Here is a 13,389-nt window from a genome sequence, read left to right as displayed (position 1 = left end):
ACACTAAAAGTCAGACTAGAGAAACACAGCTCTTTTCCTTCTTAGTGTCTATGGCATGAAAGTCATGATCACCACCTTTTGTTATGTTTAACCAGGTACTTAAGCTAGGTCCTAATGAAAATATCATCCTAAAACAATTAATCACTTATTGAAACAATAACGTATTTAGAGTGTCAGGAAATAATATAATTTCTTTACAAACTCCACCTGTGCTACTTTTTTTATAAAGACACAGAAACAGACTATATTAAGAGAAAATAATTCTATTGGGCCTCAGGAATGTAAAAATTGAAAAAAACAAAAGTGATAACATTTCCAGTGTAATGACTGTAAGGAGACCAGAAAATGGCATAAAGTATATCCATTTTAATGACAAAGGCTGTAATGAGAAAAAGAAAAGTGAAAAACTAATCTGCTTTAGAAGTCTGCATGATCTGATCCTCCATCAATTATCTATTCCAATCATGTAGAAAAGAGTTTCTGTCTACAGAGCAAATCCACTCTGATAGTTAATCCTGTTGTCTTGTAGTTCCCCCTGGAGACTTGAGGACACAAAGTATTATGTCCCTGGGTAGCACTGTGCAGCTACAGTTTAACAATTCCACTCATCACACCCTTGCCGTGTGTATCTCCGGGAAGAACAATCCCACACATTGATTTCATTCCATGCTGATGTAGCAGGAGCCCGAGTTCCCAGTCTGTTTTACTCCTGTGCAGCTGCTTCTACCAACACGCTCCCTGCACAGCAGGAGGCTGCAGCCACAGCTCCGGCTCCTCCTCACACTATCAGCTGCCTAGTGAAATGCTCTAGGTCATGAACATTCACAAATTAAACATCATAATGGGATCTCTGAATTACCAGATAATCACATTAAATTGCTTTTTCTGAAAATTACATACCTCAACTGATACAGAAATTAAAATGCAATAAATAGGATGCAACCTTTCCCACCTGTGCAGTACTGTTGAACTATGAAATTCCCTTCACTGTTTAAAGTACCTGGTTTATAAAGACCAGTAACTCATTACATTTTTGTTTTAGTTGTAGTCTGGTAAAGGCCTCTCTTTTTTTCTTGCAAACATACCACTTTGTGATCTCATTGCTTCTTTCATCTGACTTTTGTCACACAGACCCTTTGAGTGTGACAGTGGTTGTAATTCCTTTCCATTTTTTGTAGTTTTTTGTTTGGAATTAGCATTCCAGGTTATAGAAATAAAAAGTACCTCATATACTAACTTCAGCATGTCCATTTATTTATAGCTGCTGCATTTTATTCCTTTCCTACTAGGCATCTTCTTCATTTGGGCTTTAAATTATACAGAATTTCATCTCAGCAGAACTTTTTATTATATGGTGCTCAGACCAAATAGTAAGCCACAGAAGATCTTTATGGACAGAGTACACTCCATTTAATATATGTGGGATATGAAAGATTTTGTATATAAACAGCTTTTTAGCCATAAGTAATATATTTCCAGTAATGTTTTTTTTACTAAACTAATATCTTCTCAATTATCTTCAGGTCAACACAGTATTTTCTTAAAATCATACATATGTAATTTAATATCATAATAACCTTCAAATGTAAAGCCTTTTCAATGTAACTATTTATCTTCTCATGTCTTATATTTATCACAGAACATGATTCCAAAACAGATTTCAGACTACAGTATTCCTTGGTGCAGAATATATCTTCATATACTCACAGAAACACTACTTAAAGAATTTAGGAGACATTAGGAAACATTTTCCACCCAGAGGCAATTGCATTTAAAAATAAAAAAAATAAAAGAAAGGAAGCAAAATGTTTTACTGATTTTGATTCAGTTACAGGAACCACAAAACAGCAGTATATTTTTAGTTACAGATGGAAAAGTTTCTGTCATATCATTATTCCCCTTATCCTGAGGTGGTCTATCCTCAAATACCACCATCAACATTGTCACCATTGCATTTTTTTATGTTTTTCTTTTTCCTCTCTGTACCTTCCCTTCATATTTAAGAAATAAGGTTTTGGCATCAGGAAAATTCTTTGTAATTCTTTGACTTTGTAAGCTTTTCTGCCCTTGCCCACGGAAGACCTTCAGTCCAAGACAACCTCTGCAGGAATTATCTTTTCCTTAGTTAATTGAATTCATGTTAAACATTTAGCTATAAACATGAACACACATGGACCCATCTGTACCTGCCTCTCGGCAAAGCAGACTTGAGCTGGCCACATGTGCCCCCCAAACTGAGTGGGTTGGGGTTAAAGCTATGACAACATGTTTTCAGATGGGAATTTGCATCAAGGGAAGACACAGTTCAGCCTCTTAAAAAAAAAAAAACAAAAAACAAAAAAAAAAAAAACATACAAAATGCACTTTATTTGATCCATTTCTTCAAATAGAGTGTTTGAGCAGCTGAGGAACAGCAGGGACTGAAGCTCCAACATGCTGCAATGTGCCCCAGCTCCCAGGGCTCTGCCCTGGCACACGGTACCTGACACACAAGACCTGCCAGCACAGATACACTGACGGTGGCTGGGGCCCACCCATGTCCCATGGCATGCACAGGCCTATTGTTTTCAGTCAGCTGCTTACAATCACTCATAAGTCTGTCAAGATTCATGAGTACTTCTTAAATACAATTGTGGGAACAGAAGTTCAACTTCCATGCCATTCTGCTCCATGAAAAACAGTGCTGATCTTTAAAGCTTGGGAAAAAAAAAATATTTTTATGACCTCATTGCAGTTCTTTCTAGCTTGACCCTGATGTTTGTGGAAAGAGCAAAGAATCACATACCATGCATCTTGCTAATCCGTTCAGTTCTTGTGTTTAGGAATCATCCATAAATAGCTACTACTGCTCATAGAAAATACTTATGCCCCTAAGGTTGGGTGCTAGATTGCAACCAGAAAGCTCCTAATCAGTATTGCTCTTGGCATGTATGCCTATGACACTGGTATGTATTTCTCTTCCACCAAGGTTAGTCAGTATCTTTCCTACAGATGATTTAATAATCAAAATGTTCTGAGCAGAGGTATCAGACAGGTGAACAGAAGCTCTCCCAGGTAAGTGTGCAATGCCTGCTGGTGGGCAGGTCACTGGAATATAGACACGTACAGCAGCAGCACTCTTCTCAGTAAGGACCCTGACAGTCCTGGCTCCACAGGAGACAGCCACAGCCAAGTTCATTCTTCTGGCAAGATACAGAAGACAAACAGGGATAAAGATAGTAAGTTGTAGACTGTAACACTAAAAGACCAAGACAAAAGACTAAGAGAACATTACACTAAGCTCCAGTTGAACAGCAGAGTCCTTTATCAGACACCTTCAGTCCAGCTGTAAAACAGCAGGGCACAGCTCAGCACAAATTGGGGGGAGCAAAAGAAAGCAACTGGATTTTCTTTTTAAGCCTGATGGGAAATTATCAGTTCTTATAAGAAATTCAATTTGGGGCAAAAACTGGAGAGAAAGGATCACTTTAAGGCATGACTTCACAGAGGAGAGAGTTCTACTGATGTTACAAACAGTTCCAATGTGTAAGTGTTGCTGCAACGGCTGGAGAATATAGACTGTGCATCTTTTAGCTGCTACCACTGCTAAACTGAAATAGGAATTGAACATAAACACAGAGTAGGCTTTCAATGCAGTAACTGGAATGGGGATGGAGTGGGAAAGGAAGTATTTTTATGGCCACAGGGGGAAAAAGTAAATTTGTTCTTGAGAACAAACATGGAGGGGTCACATTTTCCGTTTATACTTTTATAATTTTTTTTTTTAAACTATTTGAAAAATAATTTATTATCACAGTTTAAAAAATATTCTCACTGTATTCCTACAGCAACACCTGAAATTTGGTTATGCATTTGCTCTTGGGTACTTATCAAATTTAGTATTTAGTGGTGTCATCAGCACGGTCCAGTGGATAAAAGAGCAGCTTGAGACTCATTGATACTACCCCTGGCTCTGTTTCTAGGTGATCTGGGCATGTAATTTCAAAGTCCTCTGCAAAGCAAGCCAGCTTCATTATTTCCAGTTTTAGTAGGATGGAAGGATAAATTGTTCCAGTGGGCAAAAGTGGGAGAGAAATGGCACGTACAATTACTGACGGTACTAATTGTATATGAAATACCTGGATTCAACTGAGGAGCATTTTCCATTGCTTTAGCAAAAAAGTGAAAAACATGCAGGTGAAAATTAACTGTTCTAGATGCAAAACATTGTCATTACTCTGAGCCCTGTCAGTAGTGAATAGCATTAACAAAAACCAACCAGATACTTATGGCTGTAGTTAAATGCAATGGACTTTCTAAAGATCAAACTTCTAAATTCTAGTTCTTGAGGATAGGAGCAGAACCTCATCAAGATCCCTTGGGCTCATCATGATCTCTAAGTTGTAGCTCTGAAATTGGTTTTTCTTTCTGTCACCCAACATTTCAACATTATGAAATTTCAACATAATCAGAGCTCTGAAGAGAGCCACAAAATTCTTTCATATGTAAGCAATATAAATGCAGTCACAGGAAAGCTCTCTACTAAGGTTTTCATAAAACCTCTGTCAAGCACAGTGCAGAATCTCTTCTAGCCCAACATAAAAATTTCATCTTTGTCCCTTACTGCATTTAGTCAATATAGAAACCTTGCCTGAGTTGGGCATTACATTCATCTGCTCTGGTTACAGGCCAAAAAACAGAAAACAAAAGGAATAATAAGTCAAATTCCTGATCTATTTGTCCTGGTTATTTTGGAAGGCTCAAGAAACACGGTAAGAAAGCAACAGCAGAGGGGAGTGCAGACATCTCTGAAGTTCTAAAGCATACACATGACTTTCCCTGCTTCCATTCCTGCCAGTAAAAACTTGAACACAAAACCAATTATTTGATATAATATCTTAGTAGAACAAGAGACTACAATAAGTTTTATCAATATTCAGAGGCCTGAATAAATCTCCAAAGTTCTCTAAACAATTAGAGAACCACAGTCCTCTTGGAAATGGCCACAAATTGCACAAAAAACCACCCTGAACTGAATTAATTTTTTTTATATGACAAGAGTCTTTAAGAGTTCAGATCTGAAGAACACAAGTCTTTAAAAATCACAGACCTTTTTAACTGTAATTTATTTCACATAATGTTTCTACTGTTACTAATACTCCAGTGGTGAGTTTACCTCACTGTTACGAAGACAAACCTTGCTTGCTCAGTTTCACCTTCTAGACAGTGCATTTTATTAGGCTGGCATTGGCTACACTGAAGAATTCCTTCCCTTGTGATGAACCAGAACAGGTACTAAAAGAGAGCAAGCGAAACTGGCCCACTCCCCTTTGGTGAACCAAGCAGATAGTGAACTTGGGGGTCCATTTTTTCTAATCCTTTACTGTCATGACATTATGTAACCCCTTTTCTCCCTCTTAACAGCAATGCAATGTACATGTGCAAAATACTTCTCTATCCTTAGTACTATCATTACATCTGTAAGAGCCACAGCAGCTCACTAAAACCTCACTCAGGGCACACCACAGCTTGCACCGACTTTACTCATGCCATCAGATCCCCTTGCATCAGATAGCTTTCCTCTTTCTTAGATTTACTGTGGAAAACTGATATTGTTACCATCTAGGTCATCAATAAAGTGCTAAATAGTCACTGCTAATAACCAGTTCTTAGAGGATCCTACAGAAAGGTACACACTCAGTGAGGATTACCCATTTACAGTCATGTTTCATAGCCTGTCTGCCAGCTTTTAGTCCATTTAAGAAGCATCAAATTGATTTCATTTCAGTCTAGTCACTTGATCAAAAAATCATGCCTCACAGAAGCATATTATATATTACTTCAACGCAATGGCATTGATCAAACTGTTTTTGTTATCTCTCAAAAAAGAGAATAAAGAAAGGAATAAAAAGGCAGGTTGATAAAATCTATTTTCCGAAAATCATGGGTGATTAGACTTAAAGAATGATAGGAAGCTTAAACATAGCCCAGTTAGAGAATTTCTTTCATTTTTTCCAGGACCAGAGCCAAATTGATAGGCTTCCAATTATCCAGAAGATTCCTTTTGAAAGCATTGGTGAAAAATTTCCAAGTTCACTGTAATTTCTCTATGTTTCAAGCATACTAAAAAATTCAAGCTTCATAACTCAACAAACTCTACAGCAAATTCTGTAAAAACTTCTGGGTATTAGTTGTCAGGTCCAGATGTTTAAATAAGCCAAACAGTAGCACAACAGCAGCTCACACAGCAGAGGTGGAGGAGGCTGCTATGTGCTTTACCATCACCACCAGCTGAGATACAGTCTCAGTACTTTATCCTTTATTGACATCTGAAGAAGAGAAGTAATTCAATGACTACTTTTCTCTAATTCCAATAGACATTTTTCAACCAACGACAGCCCACTCTTTTTTCAGACTCCTTTTGCTCTTACTAGGCTTCTTTAAAATAAAATTTAAAAAAAATACAAGAAAAAGGTATTTCATCCATTATTCCATTCATCATTGAGATTTCTGTGTGCCTTTATCAATTTCTTAAAGTTCTTAACTTTTATTTTATAGAGCCTTCATACTCCTACCTTCTCACCTGGGGATTTCCATAGCAATAATTTTTCTTTGTTGGGTTTCCTTTGTCTTTGGTCATCAAGTCTAACATCCTCAGACAGAAAAAAAATGTTTTATCATTTCTATTTATCTTGAAACTTGTTTTCAGTACTATGAAACTGGTAATTCTAATAAACCAGTGATAACTTTAATACATTTATTATAGGAAAACATAATAAAATCATGATCACTTATGCCTAATTAGGTACTCACTAGTGATTTGCATGCCACGTAGAGAAACACTGTAGGAGAGGAAAAGCTGTGGGAGTCACTGCAGACTACGGCTACCATGACACTCAGTACAGAACCCCTCTATCATGGAAAATCCTTGCGTGCATCCCCCAGAGTTCCATTCTCTGCTGCAGAAAATATCACCCAAGAGAAGCTGCTGGTCACAGGCTCGTGGCACAGGTCACACCACTCAGCTCCTCGAGGAGCAGCAGCACAGACCCGATGGCTCCTGGCTCACCCTGCAGCACTCCAAACCACGAGCTCCCTCAGAACTGCCTTTATAATGTCCCTCTGAAACACAGCAGAGCAATTCTGCCTGCAGCCCCCTGTCCAGGGAAAGTTAAGGACATCTCCATTGGATCTAGGGATATCTACTTGGCTCTGGCCAGCTGAGATAAAAACTAGACAGCAACCTGAACAGCATTTTCAAGATGTTCAGGCCAGCTGGCCAGCTCTGGCCAGCTGAGATAAAAACTAGACAGCAACCTGAACAGCATTTTCAAGATCAGATCCCAAAACACAAATTCAAGAACAGGACACAAAATTCAAGGAATATCATATGCAGATCAAGTGAGGAAAAGAGATTCTTAATCAGTGTGTGTAAGACCTTTCAGTGGGAAGACTACATTTATTAATGGTAGTTTAGTATTTATACTATGTCCCAGGACTATTCTTTCTGCTGTGCAATTTTTTTTTTTAAAAAAGCCTTTTTACTTTAGAAAGAAAAAAGTAATTTTCTAGATGCCAATGGACTGTGTTTTCTGTTCTTCTGCAATAGCTATTCTCTGAAGGCTTAAACGGATTGCTCTTTAACCATAATGTTGTTAAAGAAATGCCAGGAAGTTTATTCATGGTTTATTAATACTGCAGAGGGCCCAATGCAGCAAGATGCCCAGACTTCCAAAAAACAGGCTTGCCAACCATCCCCTTGGCCAGTTTCCAATCAAGGAAGAACATGACAGCCAAGCTGCAGCTACAATGACTTCAGAAATTGTTGAAAAAATAAAAAGTAGAATAATCCAATACACGGAGTCCTACTCCAATTTTATACACACACACACACACAAAAAAAAAAGGCCCAAAATGCCACTCACATTTTATTTGCACCATCACATTAAGTCCAGATGGGGTCTGTATGAGTATCTTTTCCCCAAAGGCTTTTTCAGAGTTCAGGTTAGTGTTCTGACACCAAAAGGCAAAGCCCCTAACCAACTGCAGTACATTTCTTAATTCTACCATATGCTTTCTTTCCCTGCAGAATATTGATAATTCTGTCATCTGTATTCCTCTTATCTTTTTGATAAATGAGGCTATTGTCTTCCTAACTCATTAAGGCATTTAACCTCTCCTTTACATTTGAAACACATATCTGATATACAAAATAATTATGAAGCCCTTCACTAGAAAACTATTTTGGTGAACACCAACTACACTTAGGTTTGCAGTTTCTGAGATCTTTTAAGATTGCTACCTAACAACATTACCTGCATTTCCTCCATCAGGGCCAAACACGTTTCCTTTTCAAGGTTAGTGCTTGCAGATTTTTGTTCATCTCTGGAGTGTTACAGGATGAAAAAGGGGCTTTAAAGTTATAGTTTTCCCATGAAAAATAGCTCAGCTTCTTCTGAAGGCACATTCTGCTATTGATCAGTCACTTTGCGCTCTATGAAAATGAATGACTGTATGATACATAGAAATGTGCTGTTGTATTCCATAATAGACAGAGGTTCCCAGCACAAAGCCCAGAAATAGACTCCAAAGGCATTGCATGGCTGTGCCTCACCATGGTTTGGGGAGGGGAGGGCAGGGCATGGCACCTTCAACAGAACAGAGCAGATGCCACCACGCCCATGCCCAAGCATTCAGCTCCTGCCACCAGGCAATGTCTCCTCGCTTCTTACTCCTCCGTATTCCAGAAATGAAAGCAGAGGCATTTCAGATGTGATTGCCTGTCCCAGTTGTTTCAACCCTTCATAAAGGAAAGAAATTCCTTTATTATAAAAGTTGCCTACAAAAGGGTGGCTGCTCAGTATTTCTGGTGGATGAAAACATCTGTCATTATATGACATTCAGGCAGCCTTTTTTCTTTTTCATAACACATGCAATATTAGGAATGAGTTTACCAGGACTCCAAGTCCTATAAACACAAAGTGTTGATTTTTTTAGAGCATTCTCAAATGCAGAACTACTTCAATAATATAATTTAAATCCAAGGATTATGTATCAGTGTTTCTTCTGTAATTCTTTTTCTTCAAAGAAATAAAAATTTACTTTAGCAAACTGCATAATCACATGGAAAAATCTGGGAGCCTGACAGGCAGAAGCCACTCACTTTTCATGGTGCATTGTTCCTCACCATCTCAGTGCCAAAACATTTCTGCAGAGCTGTCACAGGGGAGCTTGAGGTAAAATCCCTAAGATTTACATTAAGCAGGAGTTTGGGTATCAGGTGACAGTTATTCTTAAGTCTTCCTAATGAGGTCAAGAAGAATTTTGTTTTCAAACACAGTATTTCTGATTCCAAAACTTAACTTTTAAAGAATCTGATGGGTTTTAGACTTTATTTTAACATGTATTTCTAGATGTTTTTAAGGTTCTTTTAAGGTGACAACTACCTTTGAAAATGTACCCAGCTCTCCTGACATGTAAGATGAGACAATTGCTCAGTAAATCTTGTCATTTAGCTCATTGGAATTGGGATTTCACTTCAGGTTTTGGCTCAACAAAACCAGGGATAACATCCTGAGAGGATCTAGCACCTAGAAAGAGGACTTTTCTGCCCCTCTACTTTGCTCTCAGGCAACCCCACGTGGAGCACTGCATCCAGCACAGAAAGAATAGGGACTTTTTGGAACAAGTCCAGAGGAAGGCCACAAAGAAGCCAGGAACACTTCTCTTATGAAGACAGGCTGAGAGAGTTGGGGTTCCAGTACCTAAAGGGGCTACAGCAGAGCTGGAGAGAGAATTTTTATAGGGGCTTGTAGTGATAGGACAAGCAGGAATGACTAAACCACTCTTTTAAGTTCAAAGAGGGCAGGTTTAGATCAGTTTTTAAGAAAAAAATCTTTAGTGTGAGGGTGGTGAGGCACTGGCACAGGTTGTCCAGAGAAGCTTTGGACGACCCAGCCCTGGAACTGTTCAAGGCCAGGTTCAATGGGGCTCTGAGCAACCTGGTCTAGTGAAAGGTTCCCTGCTTGACAAGGGCTTGAAACGAGATGATCTTTAGGGTCCCTTCCAACCCAAACCATTCTATGATTCTGTAACTTTACAATATGGTTTATCTATTCAGTGATGCCAAGCAGACAGCCTTAGCAGTTTTTACATATTTCTCTTATAATGCACAGGGACTTTGTTTGGGGTTTTCTTAAAGCACAAGTAAGTAGCAGTCCTAAACAATGTATTATTACTTCATACTGTTAAACACCAGCTCAGGTACTATGTATTTTGTTTTCTCCATTCTACTCTAGGCTGTTATGAAAACATAAACAAACTTAAAACATTTGTTGCTATTTGTTCTATGCATAGCTCTACTAGGCCCAGAGTCCTTTTCTCTTGTTCATTATTTCTATTTGGAAGTGGGAAACTTTTCCTGAAGCAGTATTGTTTTCCATTGGGAAAAAAAAAAAAAAAGAAGGCAAGAGAAAATGAAGTATTTAAAAGTCTCGCAACTTACAGAGTACATAACACCCAGTTATAAATATGCTACAATCAGAACACTACACATTTTATGTAGAAAGAAACAGATGATGGTGGAATTCAGTTCGTGCTGAGAAAACAGGAACAGGGCTTATAAGAATGCTTACATCTGTCCCTAATTTGCTTGCACATAAACCCACGGTAATCTGCTTTATTGCCAAAGTCATATAAAGAAATTGAGCACCAAGCAGCCTAGGTAATCTTGAACTGGAGGCCCTCCAGCCTAATTAGACACAAATGCCCAGAAGGCCTGAGACTGAAATATGGCATGTAGATTTTGAAATATATGAAGAGACAGAACAGTCTCATTAGCAGCCATCCGGGTGTATGCTTAAGCCTCTGAAGTTCCTTCTTTGACTGAGGGAAGGAGTAAGCCACGTCTATGCCCGAGGCTAAGCACAAGGAAAAGCATCCTGCTCCTTCTGGAAATGGCCCCGATCTCCCAGCCCCCAGCCCAGCACGCTCCTCCTGGGCTTTGTGCAACTCTTGGCAACTCTCTTTGTACAGACAGACCCACAGTCAGCTGGCTGATTTAGTATCAATAATGCTGGAAAGCCAAAACATTATAAGTCATTGAAAAATAAGACAAAGAAGCAATTCTGTGGATAGTTTATAGAGATATTGGTTCGTTATTCACTGTTTAGTAGATACATTTCTTAAAGAAAGTTAGTCATGGAGTTTTGCCAAAAGCCATTTTCAAAGTGATAATTTTCCTTATTTCAAACCACTGAATGCTTTTATTTTTATTGCATCAAACAGCTCTTGTTGGCTACTTTCTAGACTACAAGCTTGTCTCTCTTTGATTTCATATATGCAGCTATTTTATGGAACAATGAAAAACTATGAGTGAATTAAAGAAACAGACAGAAGTACATGAAAATTTTAAGGCAGAATGGCTGTGGCAGAAAAGGCTCTGTGCAGAAACTGACCTCCATGTTGCAGATTTCAGGCACTTTCAGAGACTATCTATTTTTGGAACCATAATAGCTGCACTTAACTAACCAGAGGGTGTGATAGAAATGTTTTTATCAAGTTATCTCTCTCTAAGTTATTTGGAGGAACAATGCAAGGCAACACATTACTTCCTTTTTCAATTGAATTTTTACATTATCGGGAAATATCACACTGGCTTCAAAACTATAAACAACTTTTGCTTTTAGTAAAGCAAAAGGAGCTTTGTGCTTCTTTTCTTTTTCTGTAAACACAACACAAAGGAAACACAGGGACACAGGAGTCCAGAAATCTTGTGTGCAATAAAAAATTGTGGATAAAGCCTTCTGTTAATTGACATTCAAGGTCAATTTGTACCTTCATTTGTGATACTGTTGTTGTATCAGTGCCTGAGATCACCAATCAGCTCCATTTTATGGGAAGAGTATTTGACATCTAACCTTATTAGCAAGTGCCACGAAGTGTTACTATTACAAAACAAATAGGCAAATGTCAAATAGGGATAATATTTTAATGAACTTTTCCTAAAGATTATTTTTAATGTTTTTTGCATTTGCAAATACCTCGTTTGTTTTTTGGGTTTTTTTTAAGAATGTGTACCAGGATATGCACTGTTCTCTTTTCCCTTCACTGTGCCTTAGGTTTGAGTTTCAAGGAAAGAAAATAAAGCAGTAGGAAAGGAGTTACTTGGCTGCGACGTGGCAAGCCCTACACTATTGCCCACTGTAGGCCGTGTGACCTCGCGGAGCAGCGCGAACCGGGGCTGGCCCTGCGGAAGGGGACCCGCAGCCGCCGAGGCAGCAGAGCCCTGGCCCGCCTGCCTCTGCGCAGGCAGACATGAGCTCACCGCCGCGCAGGAGCCAGCTCTGCCGGCACACAAACCCGTGCCCGGGCTGATGCGCCTGTGCCCAGCGCGGGCAGCCGAGCTCCGGCGGCAGGACCCGCCCCGACGGGCCGGGATACCGCACAGAGCGCCTGCAGCGAGCGCCCGGGCCCGGCACCGCCGGCGATGGGGGACACGGCACCGGCGAGGCCGGTGACCGGCCAGCCTTCGCTAAGGACAAATGTAAACAAGAAGAAATAAAGGGGGAAGCGGGCAAGCCTTGGCTGGTTGAACCGCGTGAAAGGGCAGATGCCAGCAGTGTGGGCCCAGGCCCGCGCTAGAGCAAGGCGGCCCCGAGGGCACAGGCAGGGGCGGCTCTCTGGGACGGGAAAACCCGCCCAGCCAAGAGGAGGCCGTCGGCGAAGCCAAGCGCGGTGGCAGAGGCTGGGGAGGGCCTTGTCCGGGCGGGCAGGGTGGCGGAGGCGGAGGGCAGCGAGGGGGAAGCCTGCGAGCCCCAGCCCCAGGGAAACAGGGCTCAGCTCTGTGCTGAGGAGCTGCACCCTCCCCGAGGCGGGTGCGCCATGCACGGCCCGGGGCCAGCCCCGGTGCCTGACCCGGACAGCTGCCCCGGGCGCCCTGCATCGCCCCGACCCCGCCACGGGCAGCACCCCCTTACCTTCCGCTGCGGGCGGGGCCGCTGCTCGCCCGGTGCCCCGGCTGCTCCTGCCAGGGGCGGCGGGGCGGCGGCGGCGCGGAGCCGAGCGGGGAAACCCGGGCTCTCCCGGCTCCCCCGGCCGCCGCCGCACCTGTTGCCAGGGAAACCCAGGTGTCTCCTCATCCGCGGCCATCCCCGGCGCAGCGGAGGGGGCGAGGGGCGCGGGGGCGGCGGCGCTTGCGGCGCGGGGGAGGCGGCGGAAATTTAACAAGCTGCTTTTGCTACGAGGGGCCGGGAGCGTGTTTTTGGGCAGGTTTCTCCCGGTTTTGGGCAACTGCTCGTCTGTTAAGCTAGGGCCTGTTTCAGAAAGAGTAATTGTGATTTGGGCAGGAATTGCCAGTCCCTGCGAGCCCAGATAGGCTCCTGTCTCCTGGCCTTGTTATGCAGGGCTCTG

At 41.3% G+C, this 13,389-nt stretch overlaps 1 long non-coding RNA gene across 4 annotated transcripts in view; it reads right to left on the bottom strand.

The window, feature by feature from the left end:
* Positions 1-13,022, bottom strand: part of LOC120504751 — a 222,994-nt gene extending 209,972 nt beyond the window's left edge. For all 4 annotated transcript variants that reach the window (XR_005628108.1, XR_005628107.1, XR_005628110.1 and 1 more), the window contains exon 1: positions 12,957-13,022. This is a non-coding gene — a long non-coding RNA (uncharacterized LOC120504751). The remainder of the gene's footprint in view (positions 1-12,956) is intronic.
* Between the last annotated feature and the right edge of the window lie 367 nt (positions 13,023-13,389).

Source organism: Passer montanus, unplaced genomic scaffold (genome assembly GCF_014805655.1).
Source record: "Passer montanus isolate IOZ18808 unplaced genomic scaffold, ASM1480565v1 scaffold3, whole genome shotgun sequence".
Taxonomy (NCBI): Eukaryota; Metazoa; Chordata; class Aves; order Passeriformes; family Passeridae; genus Passer; species Passer montanus.
The sequence above is the reverse complement of the archived record's forward strand: the minus strand, read 5'-3'. Positions and strand labels throughout refer to the sequence as shown.